At 43.2% G+C, this 25,218-nt stretch overlaps 1 protein-coding gene across 2 annotated transcripts in view; it reads right to left on the bottom strand.

Moving 5' to 3' along the window:
- The window catches only part of CNNM2 (cyclin and CBS domain divalent metal cation transport mediator 2), a 75,706-nt gene that overhangs the window by 39,828 nt on the left and 10,660 nt on the right, over window positions 1-25,218 (bottom strand). The gene's annotated exons all lie outside the window — the stretch shown is intronic.

Here is a 25,218-nt window from a genome sequence, read left to right as displayed (position 1 = left end):
CTACAGATGGTGGGATAAGAGGTTAGGGTAGGTTCACACTGCGTTTTCAGCATCCGTTTAACGGATCCGTTTTTTTTAGCGGTCAAAAAAGTAGTGTCAACAGTACTTTATTGTGCGTCAAAAAAAAAACGCATCCGTTTTGATCCGTTTTTTTTTTTATAATGGAAGTCAATGGAAAAACGGATCAAAAACGGATGCACACAAATGCATCAGTTTTTTGCAATCCGTTTTTTGCAAAAAACTGATCCGTTAAACGGATGCTAAAAACGCAGTGTGAACCTAGCCTTACTGACACACTGGGCCTCCAAGGCGTTATTCAAAAGAAAAAAAAAAAAAGATACAGCAAGGAAGTGTTTACAACTAATCATGGAACTGCCGCTAATGACAACAAGCTAAAGCGACAGAAAATAAAGCTCAAGAGACAGCTACTCAGAACATTATGGGTGGTCAGAGATGAGATGAAAGCCTTGATTTTGCTTTCAATTCTCATGTGGCTCATAGAATACAGGTACTCAGCCCTGGCTTGTCTTCATCCTCTTCTTCATCCTCTAGCAGTGGCTAAGCCCCACCCCCTTTCCTGCGTTCCATCAGCGCCTATTACTAGAGATCTAGGCTGCCGTGTGACAGATGTGAAGTAATAGTTCGACAGAGGTGAAAAGTTAAACCATGCCTCTGGGACATTACGGCAAAAGTGAAATCTGTGCATCAGAATGAACGCCTGGCTTAGTTCTGTCATTTAACTAATTTTACATTCTTGGTTTGTCTTGCTGACCTATATTGTGAGTAAATCTCCCAAAATTAAAACTGTTGGCATTAATATGGAACAACTGCCTTGATTGTTTGCAGCGATTAAGGAGGCTTTAGGTTGCCTGAGGGATTGCTACTAAAACTGTCCCGCTCGCTGGAAATTAATCCTCATTCCCAGAACCCCACTGAAATGTGATCCATGGCTGTGTCTGAAATAAAGAGGATGGACATAAGCATCCCTCGGCCCACGGCACTATGGACATTACAGTAACACGCCAACAAACTTTGCATTAACCCCTTAACTTATTTTGACATCCAGGGACATCATCATGGATTAAGGCATGTACAAGATAGGGCTCAAAACGTGATAGCAGCCGGGGACCACAGCTATTAGCCAGCGCTGCTCTGACTAAATAACCCTTTTTTATAGTAGCATTAAATGGCTTGATAAAGCTTTCACCTGGGGTCTGGTGGCGGGAGGGGGCGGTTTCTGCTTCCTGCCCGGTTGAGGGTCCGCACCTTAATGACACTGATCCCGGCTCAGCACTTAATTACTATGGGCTCCAGCAGCCCATGGTAATCAAACACTGATTTCAGAGATCAGTGCAGTACAGTGCAGAGATAAGTTTAGGTATAATAGGAGTCCCTCAGGAGGGCTTTAAATTACAGCACAAAAAAAAAAATAAAGTTTATTATAAAAAAAATCCCATCCCATATCAAAAGTTTAAATTACCTCCCCCTTTCCCATTTTATAAATAAAAGTACATAAACATTTTTATATATATAGAAAGCGTTCTAAAAGTCGCATATACACAAGCAAGCTACTTATAGAAAGTAAAGATCATGGTGCAAAAATAGACCTCAAATAGCCCCATAGACCAACAAATAAAAGTGTTATAAGGATGGTAATAGGGAAATTAAAAAAAAAAATTCTTCAAGGTTTTAATTGGTTTAAAAGCAGCCAAATAAATATTAAATACATTGCCTATCGTTACATTTTGGAGTTGACGAACATGGATAAAATGTAAGTATTACCCCAGGGCGAACGGCATGAACAATAAGCCCCCATTTTAGGTGGCTTTTCAGGGTAACCCAAAAGGTGTTTAGATGAGCAGCACTATTTCTGCTTTTAGAGCAGAGTGGTGGTCTAGACAAAGATGTAAAAAAAAGGAAAGTAAAGGGGGGGGGGGGGCATATTGAGAGAAGAGGCAAATTTGCCTAATAAATGTATTTATAAAAATATTTCACTCCACTTTTTTAAGTGGAGATAGGAATATCCCTTTAAATTTAAGAAAACCTGTAAAATGGGAGGCAAGTAACAGAAGGAGTAGCCATGAGTGATTCCATGAGATCACAGGGACTAAATGGAGATGAGCATAATGATACAGAACACCACATGTTCGGAAAAGCAGAGTGTCACAAAGTCACTGGCTGCCAATATACACCAATGCTAATCTCTCATAGATCCTTTGTGCGGCAGGAGACTGGCAAGGAACATCTTGTGCCTGCTCAGGCGGCAATAATGCAACCGCTCTATTAGGAGAAATCTCTCTTCAGGTATCACTTCTGGATCAGCAAGAAAACTGCAAGTGATCAGAATGAAAACCATTTTCTGCGTCCAGCCGTCAGAAGAGGTGTAGGGATGCACATAGTGGATGAGATTGTAGAAGAGGATATTAGATTGATGAATGGCTTCTAACAGCACTGCAGGATGATAAACACAGCAGAACGTAGCCACAGCTTCATGGAAAGGAGTTTACAGGCTACAAGATCACCAGACGCTTCTAGCACATCACTTGCATTATTCATTTTCCTAAATCCCAATGTAATAATCCTGGTGACTACCATGAAAACAAGAGACGCTGCTTTTTAGAGGTGTAGATACGAGAGAGCCAACATCTACCCAAAGATCTGTTAAAATTTTACATACATATTTCAGTTCATTTATTAAAGAAGCATTGCACATTATTTTTTTTTATTTGTCCCCAAGCAGCAGGTTGGCGCATATACTTATAAATGATGGTGTCCCACGGCGCAGCTTCATACTGGTTGTACAACCCTTTTTTCTCCAGGGCTATAGAAGGCCGGAAGATGGTGTCTCCAATGCACCTCTATGAGAGCGCTCTTATAAAGATGCTTTGGAGACCCTAAATTAGGACCCCCTTAGCTGCAGGCCGGTCAGCGGAGAGGTGATGTGGGTGCTCGCAGGATTTGAACTGTGCCGCAGGACACCAATCATCATTGGTAAGTATATGCACCAGCCTGCTAACTAGGAACAAATAAATATTTTCTTAAAAAAACAAAAACACAAAAACATTGAGGTTTGCTTTTTTAAAGGGACACTGTCACCTCCTTTGTGCATTCTGACATCTCTACACAGGTGTTAAGGGTAAATTTAGCGCATTTCATACCTAATTTCATATCATACGTCATGGTGTTTGTTCAAGTAAAAAGTGTCCTTTTATCAACTGCAGATTGTATTAAGTGGGCGTGGCCTCACAGCATTAGCTCCACTTAGCTCCTCCCACAACCGCACCATTGGCCCCGCCCTCTCTCCAGCCATTGGAACAGGCTGGCGGAAAGGTCTAGACTCCACCCCCTTTATGTCGCCCAACCAATGGGCATCAAGGGGGTGGGGCCAGCGGTTATGTGCGGGGCTAAGTGGCGCTAATGCCGCGATGCCACGCCCACTTAATACAACCTGCAGTTGATAAAACAACACTTTTTACTTGAACAAACACCATGACGTATGATATGAATTAAGGTGTGAAAAACGCTAAATTTACCCTTTACACCTGTGAAGAGATGTCAGAATGCACAAAGGGGGTGACAGTGTCACTTTAAGGCACTCCTAAGTAGTCTGTGCCATTATGAGCATCCATGCATATCTGCGGCACATGCCCTGTTTACACAGGAAGATGCGCAGCTGATAATGATATGATGACATAGCCACTTTCCCCCCTCCTCTTGTCTCCAGATTGGGTGGGATTTTAAACTCAGTTCCATTTAAGTAAATGGAGCTTAATTGCAAACCACACCTGACCTGGAGACAAGAGATAGGGAAAAGTGGCCATGTTTTTCTAGCTCTGGATAACCCCTTTAAGCGAGTGTTAAAGATGCAATTAGCCAATGATCGGGCGTTTCCCGCTCCTCAGCTGATCAATGCCACTTTTACAAGGGCCAAATTATAAGCCGATTGAACGTTTCTAATAACATTTGTGGCCAATAATCTGCCTGTGTAAAAGGCCCTTAGCACAGACAGCACTAGGAAGACCTGCATGGCTTCTTCCAGGGCAGAAGGTAGCCAATGAGTTCTTTAATTTAAAGCAATTTACAAATCTTTAAAAATTTCTTGCATAAGATGAACTTTGATTTTATTTTATTTTTTTTGATAGTACCCTTCCAAGATTTCAGAATACCGTGAAGGGAAACGTAATGAAGCTACTTATTACAGTCTATTTTTCCAAATGAAGAACAAATGATGAAACAGACTATGGACCTCTTATAAAATAAGCTAGTTTATTGGAAAATATAGGACTTAAAAGCTAGAGATTAAAAGGAAGAGGATCCAGCAACCAGAGGAATAGATGCAATCATAAGATATCAGACTAAGGACCCTATTACACCAACAGATTATGTGACAGATTTTTTTGAGCCAAATGCCCCGTTCACACTGAGCAAGAATGTCAGAATTCCGTGGCTCAGGGTGCTGCTTTGAGTGAAGGAGAGTGTGTGCACTGCCCGCTGCAGCCACTCTCCGCTCAAAGAAGTGACATGTAATTTCTTTAAGCGGAGAGCGGCGGCAGCGGAGGAGCGTGGGCCCTCTCATTCACTCAAAGCAGCACACTGATCACGGCGGGATTCCGCGGCAGAATTCCGATGTTCTTGCTCAGTATGAATGAGGCCAAAGCCAGGAATGGACTATAAACAGAGAATGGGTAACAATGAAAAGACTGAGATTCCTTGTCTTTTTAAATCTGTTCCTGGCTTTGGTTTACAAAAATCTGTCTGATAATCTGTTGGTGTAATAGGGCTCTAATAGGGCTCTTAGACGGTACGATATATCGTATGGAAAGAGTTTTGCAATCGCGCGCCCGCAGCCCGGCCCGCCCCGATCGCCACCCCCGCCCCGGCCACGAGCATACGTTACCTGCTCCGCGTAGCAGGTCTTCAAATCCCCGGCTCCCCTCTTCAGCGCATTGATTGGCTGAAGAGATGAGCCGGGAATTTCAAACGGCTCCTCTTCAGCACTGATTGGCTGAAGGGGAGCCGTTTGAAATTCCCGAATCCCCTCTTTAGCCAATCAATGCACGGCAGCACTGATTGGCTGAAGAGGGGAGCCGGGAAATTCAAACGGCCCCTCTTCAGCCAATCAGTGCTGCCGTGCATTGATTGGCTGAAGAGGGGAGCCGGGGAAATTCAAACAGCTCCTCTTCAGCCATCAGTGCTGAAGAGGAGCACTGATTGGCTGAGGAGGAGCCGTTTGAAATTCCCGGCTCACCTCTTCAGCAAATCAATGCGCTGAAGAGGGGAGCCGGGGATGTGGAAGACCTGCTACGCGGAGCAGGTAAAGTATGTTCTTGGCCGCGGCGGCGGGGGCGATCGGAGCGGCGGTGGCGGGGGTGGCGATTGAGCCGGCGCAGGGGGATGCGGACGAGCGGAGGGCCGGGCTGTGGACGAGCGGGGGGCCGGGCTGTGGACGAGCGGGGGGCCGGGCTGTGGACGAGCGGGGGGCCGGACTTTGGGCAGCGGGACTTTCACGCAACGACTGTTTACACGGAACAATTGGCGATTTTTTTGCGAACGACAAACGACGATTTAAGAACAAGTTAAAAGATCAAAATGAACAATTTCTCGCTCGTCGTGCGATCGTTCGCTGCGTTTACACGTAAGATTATTGTTCGAATTCGATCGTTATCGTGCAAATTCGCACGATAATCGTTCCGTGTAAACCCAGCATAAGGGTCCATTTACACAGAAAGATTATTTGACAGATTATCTACCTAAGATTTGAAGCCAAAGCCAAGAAAAGTTTTAAAAAGGAGAAATCTCAGGCTCTTCTTTATGACCTGATCTCTGTTTATAGTCTGTTTCTGGCTTTGGCTTCAAATCTTTAATCTAATAATTAATAATCTGTCAGATAATCTTTCTGTGTAAATGGACCCTTAAAAGTGAAACATCTAGGCTTGAACAACTTTAATGACCTTCATGTGTGTGCGGGGTAAATAAAGTGGTGATGGCGGTGGATTTCTAGTTGCATCTTCTTAGCCATCTGAACAAAATCATTGAGGTTAAAGAGGATGTACCACCTGGTACATCCACTTTAACCTGAACCCACGGATCGATCAGCGCCGGCACGGGGAAGCCGGTGCCGCGGTCCGTTTTTTGGACCGCCGCCCGGTTCCCGTGCACGGCGCCGTTCGATCCAGCGGTACCGGCCGGTGCTCGAGCACTGGAGGTTGGCCGTTGATTCTAAGGGAGCCGCGTCATACAGGGGAGGGAATTCCCTCCCACTGTGGGTGGCCCGGCCGGCCTCCAGTTCTTCAGCACTGGCCGGTACCGCTGGATCGAACGGCGCCGTGCACGGGAACCGGTCGGCGGTCTGAAAAACGGACCGCGGCACTGGCTTCCCCGTGCCGGCGCCCATCGATCCATGGGTTCAGGTTAAAGAGGATGTACCAGGTGGTACATCCTCTTTTAAAAAAAATGGAATTGCCCTTTCAAAGTCGTTTGACACCCTTCAATAACCCGCCAAGGCTCTTTTCAGACGTATTAAGTCAGAAGGATATCTATCCCAGTGCAATACATGTATACTATACAAAAAAGGCAAAATTACTTACATTACTATATGTAATGTAGTTCATTCAAGTCCAGTAAAGACAAAGCAGTGTCTGACATTAATGGGTTTAATGGACTGATTTAGTGACCACTGATTGAGAACATTACATGATCGTCAAACTGAAGAGTTAACGTATTAGTCCGGCAGCTGAAAACAAGCATCCTAGAAGCAAATGTAATTACTCCTCTACTATAATTGTGTTTGGAAGAGATTTTCCAGAATTACAGGAACATTTGGGATCAGAACTACACAGTTCATTAGAAGATTTTCAAAATAACAAAACTGCTCACAAAAGAAGAAGAAAAAAAAAACACATTCACCTAGAGATGGATAACAAAAAAACACATTCTTGGTACCTAGGTTACCTTCTGTGTTAGCCGCCAAATGAAAACTCTGGTTGAAACCAGCTTCCTATTGTCACTTTTCATTAAGAAACCTTTCAGGCTCTATAATGAATTATAGTTTAGCTTTGTTATTTACCCAATAGCAACTAGAGTACATATGGGATGCAGGTTAACAACCTAAGGGCCATATTAGATGACCTGACACAGCACTGTAAGCGAGTGCTGATCTATACCTATAACATAGCTCGATAATCATGCGTGCATAGATATAGTTAGTTATGTCTGCACAGCCCTTGATTTATATAGGAAATAATAAAGATATAGTTATTAGAGATGAGCGCAAGTCAAGCATGCTCAAGTCCGATCGTTCGGCATTTGAATACCGGTTTCTGAAGAAGTTCGATGGAGCCCTAGGGAGTCCTGGAAAACATGGATACAGCCTATGGTGCTCCTCTCTAGTAGTTATACTTACCTCTCCACACTCCCCCAGTGTCCTCCTGCCTTTTTTGCCACTGACACTTTTGAACTTGTCTCCGCCGTGACAGCCTGCTCAGCCAATCCCTGACAGAGATGGGACATCACCACAGTCAGTGATTGGCTAAGCAGGCTGTCACTGTAGAGACAGGTCTGGAAGTGTCAGTGGCGGCTGCGGTCAGTGGGGAAAAGGCAGGGGGACACTAGGGGAGTGTAAAGAGGCAAGCAGAACTCTTATTTTCTAAACCCTTTCATAAGCCATTGGCCGCGCATCACCTATCACACAAATGTGCAGCCAGAGGACAATATTTTTTCAAACTTGTTGAAAGACAACGATCAGACCAGTGAACGATTGTTCGCTCCTAAGCCAATCATTATCTTTATTCTTTCAACTTTTTATTGGTTTATAAAATAGCATAAAACACTAGGATAATAACAAATAACAGTAGTCTCAACAATAGTACAGACAAGGACAGAAAGGAGACACTAATGCCTCTTGGCTACATTTAAAAACCAACGCCAGGATGTTGGTAAATAATTTGATCCAACCATATTGCCCCATGTACCACGTGCAGGTCCCCTGGTTCACATGAGTCCCTACACTAACTCACCACTGTGTCAGTCAGCGACCGCCAACCCCGCAAACCCCAGTCTCAACAATAGACTACATCTTTATTATATTTGTCCAATTCGACACATTATCGCTCCGTGTAATAGGGCACTAAGGCTATAAGAACATTTTTAGAAAAAGCCAAAAACTATTCTGCAATGTTGATCCAGAAAAACCCTTTATAAAACAGAAGCGAAATTTTCCACATCTTATTGTGGGGGGAAAAAAAAACTTCCCTCCGGACTCCAAATACAGAAATCCAAGAAAACTTTCAATCTTACTACTTTTGAAATTAACCCAGGCTCATTTCAAACTCTTTAAATGAATGAATCATCAAACGACCCCTGAAAACTTATGGTGCCTTTAAAAACAGACAAATTAATCTGACAGATTTTTGAAGCCAAAAGGGCCCTATTCCACCGAACGATTATCGTTTGTATAATCGTTAACGATTAACGATCTCAAACGACCACTATTGCGAAAGACCTGAAAACGTTCACTCATTTCCATGGAACGATAATCATTACGTATGATCGTAATTGCGATCGTTTCTTCTTCGCTATTTATTCACTATTGCGTTCGTATCTATTGCGAACGACCGAACAATGTCTTATTCAATGCGAACGATTTGCGAACGTTTTGCGAACGAGCAACGATAAAAATAGGTCCAGGTCTTATAAAGTGATCAACGATTTCTCGTTCGGTCGTTAACTGCATTTCAACCGAACGATTATCGTTTAGATTCGAACGATTTAACGATAATCTGAACGATAATCGTCCGGTGGAATAGGGCCCAAAGCCAGAAATGGATTTGAAGAGAGAAGAAATCTCAGTCTTTCCTTTAGGACTAGTTCTCGGTTTATAGTCTGTTCCTGGCTTTGGCTTCAACGATCTGCCAGCAATTGAGTGGGTGGGTACATTTTCTTTTTAGTACAGCCTGGCCACATTTATATATCCAAAATTTTCCAAAAGTTATTAAAGGGGTACTGCGGTACTAAACATTTATTCACTAAATAACACACATTAGAAAGTTATACAACTTTGTAATGTGTGTTCCGAGTGTTCCCCCCCCCCACCCCAGAAGTGTGGTGCATTATACTCACCGCATTACTGTCGACCCCCGGCCGCCATCTTGGGACAATGACTACATCTTCTGGAGGCCGGCTGAACCGCTCCAGCCGTCCCTCATGCCGGCCCCCCTCTGCCACATCATCAGCTGTTTAGCCGCGATTGGCTGAGCATAACTGTCATCACTATTCACTTACATAACACACATTACAAAGTTGTATAACTTTCTAATGTGTGTTATTTAGTAAATAAATGTTTAGCGCCGCACTACCCCTTTAATAAAAAAAAAAAATACTGGGCCCAGTACTGCCCCCTGTAATACCCTACTAGTAACAGCTTGTCAATGTAAACCCTTAATAAAAACCTTCTGAGCCAATAACACACCTAATTGCACCTTTTCTCCAGTCCCGTGTTTGACAGGACCAACCCGTTAAAAACCTACCCTAGCGTAGAATTATCTAACATGGAGTAAAGTGAAACTGGCTCAGCTGCCCCTAGCAACCAATCAGATTTCACCTTTCATTTCCCAAAGAGTCTGTGAGGAATGAAAGGTGGAATCTGATTGGTTGCTAGGGGCAACTGAGCCAGTTTCACTTTACACCATGTTTGATAAATCTCCCCCCATATGTTTATTTCCACCCAGTACGGCATCTCTTTACACAATGTATCCATAACAGAGGTGGAACCTACAGACCTGGCTTCCCAGTTCATCCCTAAAAGAAAGACTTAAACACACCCTAGTGCTCCAGTGACACGATTGTGAATGTGCCCTGGAAGCACATGTTCTCCATGTGAGTGACAATGCTGAGTATGTGGAACTTCAAGATCCATCACAGAGTACAGACACTTGTGATGGAAAGTCACACATGCAACCTGAACATCTGGTTTCTCGCCTTCAGGGAGAGGAAGAGAAGCAGGAACTGGCAAGGAGTGTGAATTACCGAAATCCTATTCACTTCATGTTGTTCTTAAGATACACTATAGTCCCTGATTGGCTAAGCAGATCATCAACAGAAGCTGCCTGAATGGAAGTATAGCCAGGACCAGAAGATGTGACAGCAAGAGCTACGGTGGAACAAGCGGAGTAAGGCTGGGTTCACACATTTTGGCAATCTTTGCAAAAAAAAAAAAAAAAAAAAACACAGATGGAAAGATGTATGCATTTATGTGCCTCCATATTGATCTGTTTTTCTATTGCCTTCCATTACTTAAAAAAAAAAAAAAAAAAAGGATTGCAACTGCCGAGTTTTTTTAAGAGACACAAAAATGAGGTTGAGGGTATAAACCCACACACCGTATACGCAGCAAATACGCAGCAGATGTGATGGTGAAGATTTGATGCTGTGTTCAGTTATTTAGATCTAATCTGCTGCGTATCGCAGTAGTAAATACGCTGCATATACGGTGTGTGGGTTTGTACCCTGACTTTGTTTTTGTGTACCTTAAAAACTGATCTGTTATGATTAGAGATGAGCGAACCGGATCGTCTCGAACCCGAATGGTCGGTATTTGATTAGCAGTGGCTGCTGAACTTGGATAAAGCTCTAAGGTTGTCTGGAAAACATGGATACAGCCAATGACTATATCCATGTTTTCCACATAGCCTTAGGGCTTTATCCAACTTCAGCAGCCACCGCTAATCAAATGCCAAAAGTTTGGGTTCGGATCGACTCGAGCATGCTCCAGGTTCGCTCATCTCTAGTTATGATCCCTTTTTTCATTAACTTCTATTTTGAAAAAAAAAAAAAAAAAACACGGATGCACACGCTTTTCCATCCATTTTTTGGAAAAAAAACGTAGGTGTGAACCCAGCCTAAGGTCTCTATTACATGGAGCAATAATCTGCCAAATCGGGCCATTTGAGCATTGTCACTTTGTGTAATAAAGACAATGATGAGCTGATGAAACGATCATCCGCTGATTGTTGTCATTTATTCCAGCCTAAAAATCATTGGCTGCTGGGTGTGCACCACTCCATGTAATAGCAATGCGTGTCCAAAGGCTAATGACTGTATAAATATACTGTATACGGTATACCTATATATACACACCTCTCTTTGCTCCTTGGTGTCCTTCTTGCTGCTGCCCTCTTCCCACAGCTGCCACTAGAACTTCTGAGCCGGTTGCTGAAGTGACAGGCCACTCAGCCAATCACTGGCCGCGGCTTCATTATGTGGAAGGTTCCTGCCATGCACTGGACAGATGTAGAGGTATAAGAAGGTGTAGTGGGTGGGTGACATAGTGGCTAAATTCCTGAAACACCAAAAAACTAAGAAGATTGCCCAGTCATCTTAGGATAGATATACACTTATCTCACAAACATTGAGAGCAGCACAGGTGTATGCCACTTATTCTAGGGCCTATGTCCAACGGCACCAATGATACCAGCAGAAACAGACGAGTTGGCAGCACCTCATTCAAATGAATACCTTTTATTTTCACACAGTAACATTTTGGAGAACACCTTTCTCAAGCCAATGGCTTGAGAACTGCCTTTACCGAAACGTTGCGGATACATTTAACTGAAACATGCTTAAATTCAGTTACAGGGTGTGCCGCAAGAACAGGACGTTTATTACAATTTAATTACACCAGATAAGACGTAGGGCAGTGGAGAGAATGCAGCAGACAGTATGCATCAGAAAGTAATAAAATAACTTTAATTTACCACTATATGTTCATTGGTGAACAGGATTCACTGTTGGAAAAGCCCTTTAAAAGGGAAACTATCAGCAGGTTAGACAAATCTGTGTACGGCGTGCTGAGGATGTAGCAAAGTCTCTTACCTTCATCCTCAGCACAGTTTGCACTGCACTGCAGTTTGTAATTTAATTCAGTGTCTAGTAAGGCAGTTTGGAGCACTGGAGGTGGGACTACCACCCTCAGAGCAACAATCCGCCCCCAGAGAGCCCGCCCTTTTAATGATTATCGGTGGAGCTGGTCGCACAGGGGCAGGCCAAAACGGTGCTCTTGGGGTGGCAGCCGCACCCCCAGTGCTCCGAACAGCTTTAGTAGATGTTGAAATAAAATACAAAATGCACAGAAACAGCACCAAGGATGAAGGTAAGAGACTTTTCTTCAACCTCAATGCCCCTTGCGTAATAGGGAGCCATCATCAGCTTAGATTCGTTCCCTTTAACAGCCTGGGAAAGACAAAACAACGCTTTAGAGACCACTCTTGTATAGCTTTTTTATGGACGCGTTGCCATTAAAAGGTGAAAAACTGTGCAAGGTGAAGCAGAACAAGTCGTGCAGGGAACCCACGCGGTTTATCTAAAATGTCAGCTAGTCTATGTAGGTATAATGGCTACATGGGATTATTCCAATGTGGGTCTAGTCCTGGTCCTGAGACTCCTTTTTGAATCTGACCTGACACAGGTCCATCATCTTCCTCACACAGTATATTACATACACAAACATCTACTGCCATATTCTTAAATTGGTGAATTCCCATAAAACAATAAGATGTGCATAAAATCTCTATTATTAGCTATTTATAGGTCCTCTTTAGGTGAGGTTTACTGGAAGCAAAGCAATAACACAATAATGTTGGCAGCGATAGCGGTAGCTATGAATGTCCTAGTAGCTTCACTCCCACACCAAGCCCTCAAAGGCTTTGCTGTGCGCTATCAGCGGCATATTTCTGATAGGGGCCCAGACGGCCGGTTAAATAATGGTGTTATGTCTTATTCTTTATCAAGACAAAAACTTCAGACTCTGCTCCCACAGCGATCCTCACTGCTGTCCGCCACAACTTTAGAGTCATCAATGCCAAATCACCATGCAACAACATTTCCCGGACATATTTACTTCAATGATTTTTAGATCTACTGAACAGCCACCTTGTTTCCGTATATATTTGTGAGATAACATTTTCCTGGGTTACTGAATGAATATAAATAACAATAAATATAAAGTTTCCTGAAAGTTATACGCCCATCAAGAACCATAGACACAATGCAAAATATTTAAAGGGTGTGCTACCCCACCCCACATCTTTAATGTTGTATCCCCAACATTACCCAATGAGTAACTACAACACAAAACCAACAAGTTCAGTAAAAAGCTGCGGACACTCACCGGGATATTGCAATGCTTCTTTATTTCAACATGTAGTAAAACCTTCAGTGACAGCAGACGCCAAACCATTTCACATTTACAACATAAACATGACGGCCATTTTGCACGCATGCGTGCTTCATCAGATGAAGCGCGCATGCGCGTGAACTGGCCATCATGTTTATGTTGTATATGTGAAGTGGTTTAAGGGGGTACTCCCCTTTGCTTTTCAGTCTGACACAGTGCTCTTTGCTGCCACTTCTGTCCATCTTAGGAACTGTCCAGAGCAGTAGCAATCCCCATAGAAAACCTCTCCTGCTCTGGACAGTTCCTGCCATGGACAGAGGCGAGCAGAGAGCACTGTGTCAGACTCAAAAGGAAACCCCACGTCCAGCAGGACATACAGCAGCTGATACTGGAAGGCTAGAGATTTTTAAATAGAAGTAAATTACAAATCTATATAACTTTCTGAAATCAGTTGATTTGAAAGAAAAGGATTTTCGTGGGAGTACCCCTTTAGTTGTTTCCTTTTCCAGCAGTGTGTTGTATGTGCTCTATTTTCTCTCTATACTTGTACACAGCCTATATAATTCTCCCCTGTATCTACGCTCCTCTTATTCCAGCCTCCGAGGATTCTCGCCTCTACTATCTGAGCTGTGTCTAACACCTTCCTGCTGCTGCATCATACACTGAGACATGTCAAAATTTTTATTGGTCAGGGTCACTCTCCGATCAGGATAGTAAGCAGGGAGAAGTGTGCGATAGCGTTCTTCACTTGCCCATGGTCAATCATCTCCTCGCCCAGCGCCCCCCTTGACTTACAGAGCCACGTGGATACGGACCTCCCTGGTTTGCAGTAGCTCAATTAGGAGAACGAGGAGGTATATGGATGAAATGCATGTGATGGAAATGCTGCAATGCTCAGGGGCTGGAATGTATAAGAAATAAGAGGCCATCTAGTGCACAGTCCTTTCAGGCACATTATTTCGCCCACCCTGCATTCTTCATCCATCACAGCACTAGGTGTTATTATTATGAACTTGGGAGTGAGATATCCGGGAAGAAGCTGTATTACTGGGAAGAAAAAACACATTGATGAAAAACATTTTCTACACCCATAAAACTGCCAAAATATAAACACCCAACCCACAGAATGAGATTAGAAACATGTTTTTCCACACTTTGTGTGAAATAACAATGAGGCAGTGTCCGGGCTGTCCAGAGCTGGAGGATCTGCAGACGTGCACATTCTTAGTGACTCTTGTTTACAAGTGTGAATCATTATTAATACCTCAATGAAAACAATTGCTTATGTCTGATAGCCCTAAAGCTACAGCGAGCTGGTGACTAACCCCAGCGCCATGATCCGGCTGCGGGAATGTCACCAAAGGAGAGAAGGCGCTCATCTGCTGCTGCCGGGAACCTGCAATACAGGTCAAAGATTTTGCAGTGTTTTTTTGTTTGCTTGGTTTTATTTTTCTTTTCCGATTTGCTGCAGATAATTTCCATACTGAACTGTGCCGTTTTGCCTTTGCAGAATATTAATCTCTTGTGGATTTTCTGCAGCACATAGAGATCAACCTTTCTGCAGGGAAATCGTGTGGATTTTAGTGCCCAAAAATAAACTGAAAATGTATGCATTCACAATTCGCACTTGCAGATACTGCAAAGTTTTATCAGTGGACACTTGTTCCCCAGAGACATAAACCGAAGGGGGGGGGGGGGGGGCAAGACACTATTTTATTTTTTTATTTTTTTTTACTGTTAATAGTTTATGCATAGCTCTGGTATCATAAGGAAATACCGTATTTTCTGAAGTATAAGACGACCCCTGACTTTCAAGAAGATACTTCCGGAGCCTCTGTCATTCTTCCAAAGCTCTCCCGGCAGCTGAGCGTCTCTGAGCTTCTCCAATGAGACGCTCGGCTGCTCGGGAGAGCTTCGGGAATCCCTGGCGCAGTCAGTGTACGTCACACTGCCTGCGCGGTAACGGGACAGGAGGCGCAGAGGGCCTTTTTTTTTGTAGTTGTCGCCCCATACGGTGGGAATGTGGCCATTTTTTTTTAACTCCCCCACCGTATGGGGCGACCATACCCGGCGTATAAGACGACCTCCGACTTCTAAGAAGATTTTTCAGAGTTAAAAAATCATCTTATCTGCCGGAAAATACAGCAAATTATAGAAAATATGTGGGATGGTGACCCTATAGCCACACTGGTAGAAATAAAAGTTATTAAAATAAGAGTAAACAACATACACATTTACATTTGCATTAAGGAAAACTATCAGCAAGTTAGAATCATGTAACCTGCTTTCTATAGTACAGGGACTGGCGACTAGGATGCTGGTGCCGTGGTCCTTTTTTTGAACCACAGCCCAGTTCCCGCGCATGGCGCCAGTCTATTCCTGGGGACCGGCCCAGCTTAAAGCACTGGAGACGGCACTTCTGCCCAAATTTGACAAAACCCCTTTCCCTTTGTGATGCGGCTACATTAGAATGAGTAGGCATAAAGCAGGATACAAATGTACACCTGCTAGAAGCAAGATTTGTTGGTCCGGGCTTTCTAAGAAGCATGGGGATAATTGAACACCAGCGAAGAAATGAAACCTGTCACATAGAGATGAACATACCTTGCAGCTCCTCTATGATCTCTTAGAACTCCTGCACAGGTGTACAGAACCTGTAGAGTTACCTAGTATGTCACACAGCTTCCATGCGCTCCGCTGCAGGCTCCTTCAGGCACTGTATGTTCACAGATCCCCCCCCCCCCAGCAAAGATTGCAGCACGTATAAGCAACGTGAAGAATGAATGACTTTGTAGATAGCAGCACTTTCTATACTTTAGACCTCAATGCCTAGTAAGTAGAGATGAGCACAATTTATGCATGCTCACGTCTGATTGTTTGCCATTTAAATACCGGTGGCTGAAGTAGTTGGATGCAGCTCAAGAAGACATGGATAGGCCCTAGGGCTGCATGCAACTTCTTCAGCCACCGGTATTCAAATGGAGCATGCATGAGTTGTGCTCACCTCTACTAGTGAAACCACATCTGGAATACTGTGTCCAGTTCTGGAGACCTCACCTACAAAAAGGATATTGATAAAATAGAACCGGTCCAAAGATGGGCTACAAAAATGGTGGAGGGTGTGAAGCATAGTCTGAAAGACTTAAAGAGGTACTCCGAGCTGGGGTCTTTTTTACTGTATGGCCGGGGAAGGGGTGGAAATAGAGGCCGCCAGTCACTTACCTCCCGGTTCCAGCGGCCGGTCCCAAATCGCGCCTCCCCTTTCTTCCGTCCCGGAGCCGCTTCCTGGTCTGAGCTGCGGCTTGAGACGTGACGTCTCAAGGCAGCTCAGCTATTCAGCGGCCGAGGCGGGACTCTGCTACGACCACTGAATGGCTGAGCTGCCTTGAGACGTCACGTCTCAAGCCGCAGCTCAGACCATGAAGCGGCTGTAGGACGGAAGAACGGGGCGGTGCGATTCTGGACCCGCCGCTGGAACCGGGGAGGTAAGTGACCGGCGGCCTCTATATCCACCCCTTCCCAAGCCATACCCTAAAAATAACCCCAGCCCAGAGTACCCCTTTAAGGATCTAAATCTGTACAGTCTGGAGGGAAAAGGGAAGGGGGGTATATGATTAAAACCTTTAAATATGTTAAAGGATTAAATAAAGGTTCAGAAGCGAAATTAATAAGAAACTGGACACAGTAAGAGGTTAGTTGGGAGAAAGATCAGAAGCAACATGAGAAAATATTACTTTACTGAAAGAGTAGTAGACACTTGGAACAAACTTCCAGCAGATGTGGTTGGTAAATCTACAATAACAGAATTTAAACATGTCTGAGATAAATATATATCTAATAAGAAAGCATATAATAAAAAAGGGCTGACTAAATGGACTAGGGGGTCTTTTTTTTTTACAACAATCTAGGTTTCCATAATTCTTCTAGACAAGATGATATTGCATTCACTGACAAATACTGAAAGTCCATTATACAAGGTAAATGCATGGACTCACTGTATGAGGTGTTGCACAGCAACAGCAATGTTGGGGGGTACACAGCTTCCATAAGGCTCACTTATTCTTTCACAGTAAAAAGTTATGTCATCACATCACACAGTGAAAGATATAAATAAATCATACAAAATTTTTATATTACTTAAGGAAAAAAAACACCTTTAGCTGCATGAATATATCACACACACATTACAACAAAACACAATAGCAATGTGACAGCTCCTAAGGCTATCAGCCTCGGTTCTTCAAAGATGATGCAATTCGGGGAACATATGTTGGGAAGGCTAATCCCTAGACTAAAATTATAATATATATATACACACACACACACACACACACACACACATTATATAATATCAGGTAATGCACACACTAGTAGAAATACCCAGCATTCCTTGGGTATAAAGGTTCAGTCTCTGTTGGTCTACTGGATTTCCTCTACGAGGCCAATCCATCCATGCCCTTGGTTTGATTGTTTACGAGGAAATTGCTAGCAACCCTATATAGACACCATGATGAGGAACACAGAAGGAACTTGCCAGAAAGAAAGACCTGCCACCATAACTGCTGCAGATGCCATCAATGCTCAATCCAGGGAACAGGTCGTCATACTTGACCACAACTTGACGTTAATACTCCAACCACATTTTATCCTTCTCCTCTACAAGTAAATATTATTGAGGATGGCATTGGAACCATATAGCATGGCACCTCTATTAAGCAACAATATCTGCTCCGTACCGGAGACCACTGTCACATGAGGTGACCGCATCTGTCTACACAGCAGAACACAGGATTAGATTTGCTTGGATAGAAAACCTCCATGAGAAACCACCAACAGGAATGTGCTCAACTAAGGTGAAAGGAACCACGACCTTATCGAGGACACAACACATGAGGTTATTTTTACTCTGTCTGGTAAATAAAATCTAAATAAATGTTTGGTCTGTGTGGTCCGACAAGGCTTAGCAAGCTGTGAGGGCCAGCAGTGGTCAGGACCTGCTGAGGGTTGCACTTCTGCAATTGCTGGGGGTAAACAGGTTGAGGGGCTGAATCTGCACGTCGAGGACATGCAATGAAAATGGTAACAGATGATGCAATTGCTAGTTACGCAATTCCTTATTATACAAATAATTATGCATAAAATATCGGGACACAGTTTAGAAGGACATTTTAAGGTCTGACCATTTCTCCGGCTATAGGACGGTGTTTAGGCAAAAATCGATAAATAAAAGCGGATCATTGCAGTACGTATAGAGAATAAAAGGATCAATGTGAAATACATTAGGTCCACATCTGTAAATGTAAGCATCCTAAACACCCTGTGGGTGCAAAATAAAATATTGACGCCCTCATTCATGATTAATACGTCTCCTCCGCGTCAGCGTTTCCTTTTCACAATCACATTCATTTAGTTACAGAGCAACTGTGTCAGTCACACGAGAAGTACAGAAAAGAAGTTTTCAGTAACTAAAGTAAAATTGGCACCTAAGGCTACGGTTAGGATCTCTCAGAGGAGACAGTCTTCCAGCAGCCTCACGTGGCTAGGCCACTGCCATAGGGGCATAGTAGTGAGAGCACCACGGCTTCTTTTTATTGACTGAATCGTAAAAAAATAACTAAGAAACGGGGAGATCTCCACAAATCGAGAAACGATCTAAGCAAAAGAAATTAAATGAATATAGTAAAAGACAAAGTAGGAGAACTTGTACTTGTGGTCCTCTTCATCTTTGACTGGTGTCGTCCAATAGGCGAGACTAAAGGCCCTAATACACCATGAGATTATCAGCCATATCTGGTCGGTTGTCAACCATTACGGATAATGATTGCTTGGTGGAACAGTTCCTGGTAAAAAGGCAACAATCATCCAATATGCACGATGTCGACCGATCGTTGTCTTTCAACATGTTGAAAAATAACTAGAATGATACCGACTGTCTGCTGGTCATCGGTCAGTGTAATAGGAGCATTGGCAATAGCCCGTTCGCTGTTGGTGCGTGCAATAGTGCCAACAGCGAGGGGGACGAGGAGCAAGAAAGCGCTGATCTGACAGGTCGGCACTCACTTACTCCTCCAGATCAGCCTTTAGTGTGTGCCTGTCTATATACAAATCTTTATACACATCCTAGGGACATTTCATAGTTTTGACTGGTTTGGGTCTAAACAATCAGGCTATTAATCTGTAGATATAGCCAGGGGAAGGGTGAAGCAGGATGCTTTACTCCTTGACTAGCCACAATCTCTATTCAGTCACAGGAGACTGCTCCATGTAAAGCTTATGGGGTCCAGCTATGACTCGGAGATACAGTGGTGCTTTGGATTACGAGCATAATTCGTTCGGGACCGTGCTTGTAATTCAAATCCACTCTTAAACCAAAGCAAATTTTCCTATAAGAAATCATTGAAATGCAGACAATTGGTTCCACACCCCAAAAATAATGATTTATTATTCTTAATAACATGTAAAACAAATTAAACAAACATTCAGAAACAGCTGAATATGTGATATTATAAGTTACTGTACAGTAATGGGGATGGGAAACACAAGGACTGACAGAGACTGCAGGGAGCATGAAGGAATGAGCAGGGCAGATGGGCACAGTATAGCAGCACTCTGTCCGGGGAGAGAGGGGTTACAGCTATGAAGAGATTACCTCCACAGTCCTGTCCCTTGATGTAAGCCCCAGCCTGAAGTGGATCTGCTATGATTTGGAGGGTGAGGGAGACTTCCTGGGTCAGAGAACAGGGCTGTAGACCCCACTATGCAGACCATGCCCCTCTTCCACTCGCTCTCACACCCAGTACAGGAAGCTCTTAAACCAAAGCAATGTTCTTAAACCAAGTCACAATTTTAAAAAACTGTGAGCTCTTAAACAAAGGTACCACTGTACTGTGTTTCCCCGAAAATATAACACCCTCCTAAAATAAGACGCCCTAGCTACTCTACCCTCTAGTCTAAAGTAAGGCATCCCCCCAAAAATATATATATATTTTTTTTTTTGGGGGGGGGAGAGAGAATATAAGGCACTGTCTTATTTTCAAGGAAACACAGTAGCAGCCAGCCAAGGCATGAAGCATGCTACAGTGTTCTTTACCTGGCTATATTGCATTTTATTTAGGTGGAGCATTTACAATGGATAGAAGCAAGTTGATGGATAAAGAACCGCTGAACAAATAAACGACTGGTGAACAATTGTTTTGCAGATGCAGCCACACATTAGGTCTACACAGTGCACACATGACATTGGAAAATGGCAGAATCTTTCCTGAAGAATTGTACCTGGATGAGAGATTTGCTGAAAGAAAGATCTTTAAACAGTTTTGGCGTTACATAGTTAATACGGTTGAAAAAAGACACATGTCCATCAAGTTCAACCAAGGAGGGGATGGATACAGGCAAGGGGGAGGGGTGATAGGTTCTATACATATGCGTTCCCGGAATCATAATGATAAATGATGCCGGGAGGTCTGTTATTCCACAGTGTAGCTTTCCACTCTGTAGCTTTCATTATTTACAGAGCGTGTGAATGTGTCCTTAAGCTCCTTTTACACGTGGGTGCCAAGTGATGCTAGAAACAATCCTGATAATCAGTCTGTGTAAAAGTGTTAGCGTCCAGCCAAGGAGCGTGAAAACAGCTGATCACATCTTTTGTGCAGCTACAAAATCTCACTGTGTAAACAGTGTGACCAATAGCAATATATCTGAATGGCCACATAAATGATAGATGTCCTGCTAGCTTCGGCTCGCTTCCAGCAGTGTGTGAAGTGACAGGCCGCTCGGCCAGTCACCAAGAAAGTGCCGCAGCCAGTGATTGGCTGAGTGGCCTGTCACTTCACACACTGTGGGGAGCAGGCCGAAGCTAGCAGGACATGAGGGAATCTGGAGAAGAATGTATACTTATTTTTTGTACAAGATCAGCTGCGCACTGCTTTTACGTGTAGTGATGCACGGTCGGTGGATGATGATTTTAGGTCAGGGCCTAAATACACGATCAGCTGATTGTTATCTTTATTATAAGGAGCGATGATCTGCAGAATCGGCCTGATTTGGCAAACTATTGCTCCGTGTAATGGGGCCCTTACCCTCAGCCAAAGATTTTAAACACAGGCATTTTTTTGTCCCCCAGACAAGGACAGTGCCTTCACTAAATTTCAGCTATTTTGCTATTCATAAGGAGGTGACCCTCACCACCATACACACCATAACCATAAAAACGTTACCAAAATCTTGATAAATTTCACACTTAGTTTCTGAGACAACGTCTGGTCTGACACAGGAGTCAATGTACTTGTGTACATGGCCAATAAAATTACAAGAACAACAACTTTACAAGCCACCGTCCCATCCCTACAAGGTGCACGTAGGTCAGATTATAATTTTTATGTTAGCTCAATAAAATCACATGGAAGCTACAGAGATAATATCTTACCAACATGTTATTATTGAAGGTAAATACAAGCACAGCTCCTGGATATCTAATTACATGGTAAAAAAAAAAAAAAAAAAAAAAAGAATTGGGGGGAAAAAAATCCCATTTTCACAGCTACCATGCCAGTATCAACATCGTAGACTTACCAGCACATTCTTCTTTTATACATGCCGAAACGTCAGCGGCTGATGACCTTTGTGTCTACTACTTTCACATGTCCCAATATCCTCTGGCAATGAAGAAATGTGTGAAAGTATTGGGAAGGTCAGAATGTAAAAGGCCTGAAGCACTAGAGTTTACTACTCTTGTACTACAGGTTCTTGAAAAAAATATTTTTAACCATACGGTAGTTAAGAACAAGCTGCCCCAGACTTTCCAAAACTAGTATGATCAGGCTAGTAAGACAAGGTGCATAAAAACAATACTGAGATTGGAGCTACGATCTGACACGTAGTAACTGCAACAGCTGTGCAAATCTTACAGTGTATATTATGTGAGGGGTATAAAAGGTATGGGGCCGCTACATGGCAACTGGCAAGAAAAATGAATAAGGAGTTGCTCCACCTTTGCAGGTTTAAAGGGGTATTCCGCTCAAACATAACTTTTCATATGTTGCTGCCCATGGTGAGACAAAACTCATTCCATACTTATTATCTAGTTAGTCTCCTTCCCCCAGTTCTCCAGTGCTGAAAACACAAAAATCTGTGTGTGAGCTTTTCTCTCTGTCTCCCCCTCCTTCCCCCTCCCTTCTGAGACAGCTGATGTAAACAAGTCCCTGACTCACTATCTGCAACATTTTAGCTTCTGTGTAATGCTCGGAGGGTTATTCTGAGGTCAAGTTGCTAATGAACTAAAAGTAATTAACCCTCTCAGCATTACAAAAAAGCTAGAATGTTGCAAATAAAGCCAGTCAGGGACTTGTTTACATCAGCTGTTTCAGAAGGGAGGGGGGAGGCGGCGGAGACAGAGAGAAAAGCTCTCACACAGATTTTTGTGTTTTCAGCAGAAAGCAGCAGCTCAGAACTAGGTGAAGGAGACTGAATAAATAACAAGTATTGAGTGAACTGTTAGTATCACAATGGGCAGCAACAATCAACCAATCAGCCCAATTGGATCACTGCATCACTGTATAAAGCTGCTATGCACCACACTGTACATACCGGCCGCGGCTGCAGCTTTATACAGGAGAAAATTGACTTTTAGACCCCCGATGGACGGCAGGCAGGTAGCAATCTGGGCGGCTCCAAGCCCATGTGTAGTCACCGCTCTCTGCGGTAACACAGGCTTCGATAGCTTAGCAATTCCTGGGTTGCCTCTTATTACTGCCTCTCAGTGGAAGTAGAAGGGGAAAGTTAAAAAATATTACAAAGTAGAAATATGTATTAGAAAAATAAAAATACACATTTTTGAGTCTCCAGGGCACCCCTTTAATTTTGCAATAACAATTGCCAATAATGCATCAGAGACACATATTGATACTTATATCCGTAAAATTCCCAAGTAATTTAGAGTTCACAGCTAAAGGAAAAGTAACAAAACTTGCATGAAAAACCTTATTAAACAAAGCAAAAAAATTTACATTAAAAAAATGGAAATAAAAAACACAATTAGAAAAGTTTGATAAGAAATGAATTCTGATTAAATTGAACGACAGGTTTGTTTTGGGATATTCCGGTAGGAAGTGTCATGCTCCTTACCGCTGGAGACGGCTTGTAAAATGTCACACATCAAATATTGATGGCGTTAATCTGAGATCTGTCATTTTAGTCTATAAACCAGTATTAAATATGTATAAAGGGGTAAGGGATTTCATAAAGTTCACACTTTGCCTGTAATTAATGTTGCACGCCGGTCCTTTCATCCCATTTTATACAACACAATACAGACGAGGGACAAAAATTCTGAGATAGACGCCTGAAACCGGTCCAGGCAAAACTGCATGAGAACAGGTTACATATCTACTATTAACTTATTACACAAACTATTTTGGCGTTTCCTTACCATACTTTTAATAGCCAAGAATAGGTAAACTACCCCCCCCCCAAACACACACACGTCCCCGTTCTCTGGCCATTGTCACTTACGTATCTGTGTACACCTACAAGTATATCTGGCAGTTGAGGTTTTGGAATGCTCACCTAGGGTTGCATAATACTATAGGCCTATACGTACGTGTCCATTCTTCGAACCATTGTAACCTCTTTCTGTTTCTCAAATATGCAAAAAAAATAATTTGTTTAAGAAAACCAGCATCACTAGACTCCCCCTTTCATCCAAAGTGTGATCTGTAACAATACTGGCAGGTTGCTAGAATGCAGAAACAAACTTCTTTAGCAGTCTCCTTTCTGGGATCATTGGAATGGCTCTTAGTACTCCAGATGCCCCCATGACGGTAAGGCAGAATAGGGAGGTCCAACAGCAAACACACAAGAAACAATAATGCATAAGGATGAAATAGAGTGGGCACTCCGACATAGTCTCTGGGTGGCTCAGTTGTCTCAATGCGGGTTCCGGGCTTGGTCACTGTAACAGTGGTGCTCTACTCAGGCAGTAAAATAGTTCGGAAATGTAGAAAATACAGTGGCACTCACCAAATCCATAAAAGCAATGATTTATTTCTGGTCAGATACAGAGCAACAAACAAGTGCATTCCATAGAAAGGAGCGACGATCGTTTCGCGCTAATACGCTTTGACTGGCTCAGTCGAAGCGCAGCAGCGCTAAACGATCGTCGCTCCTTTTTGTGGAATGCCCTTTTTTGGCTCTGTATCGGACCTTAAATAAAGCTTCGCTTTTATGGATTCGGTGAGTGCCACTGTATTTTTTTTACTTTTCCCGAACACAAGAAACAATTACATGGCAAAAGCTACGATGCGTGCCAGAAAACAAGGTGCCCTGCCATGCGTAACAATATGTGGGTATATGCTATAAATGGTTTCTCCCAAAGAGGAGAGAAGTCACGAATGACACCCTTTTGATGGTCATTATGTTAAACAAGAAGAAAACCCTTAGACAATATAGAAGAGCATTTCCTAGCTTTGTGTTGTGACCATCAGTCTGGTTTATCAGAGATGACAACACTTCCCTAGTGGATCAGCAATCCAGACTGTGCTTTTCAGGTTAATGTATGTGGACAGTAACACGCAATCTTGTGAGTAAACCTCCGACAACAGGAAATCTTCAGAGAATTCCGGAGAAAGAGTCATCACCGAAAAGCAACCAAGACGCCTACAAGTCCCAGCAGTTATTACCCAATAGGAATCAGAAATGGGATACAAGCCAGCAGGAGACTATACCACTACACTCTATGTAGGAGTTCTCCTTTAACATTGTTAATTGTAACATTGTAATATTCACGTGTGCATGGCGGTGGTATCCAAACTTTTGTTCTTCAGCTAAAAAGCACATTGTCCTGGCAGCATCCATCTGTCCGGGGACACAGATACTAAAATACCGGTTTTGCAAAAATTATACTAAGATGTAGGGATGGTCCGGACCCTCCGAGGTTCGGGTTCGTATGAACCTGAACGCTTGGCATCAGATTCCCGCTGTCTGCCCGCTCCGTATAGCGGGTGTATACAGGGGGAGGACCGCCTGGAAAACTGGGATACAGCCTATGGCTATAT

This window comes from Dendropsophus ebraccatus, chromosome 8, assembly GCF_027789765.1.
Source record: "Dendropsophus ebraccatus isolate aDenEbr1 chromosome 8, aDenEbr1.pat, whole genome shotgun sequence".
In the NCBI taxonomy this organism is placed as follows: domain Eukaryota; kingdom Metazoa; phylum Chordata; class Amphibia; order Anura; family Hylidae; genus Dendropsophus; species Dendropsophus ebraccatus.
The sequence above is the reverse complement of the archived record's forward strand: the minus strand, read 5'-3'. Positions and strand labels throughout refer to the sequence as shown.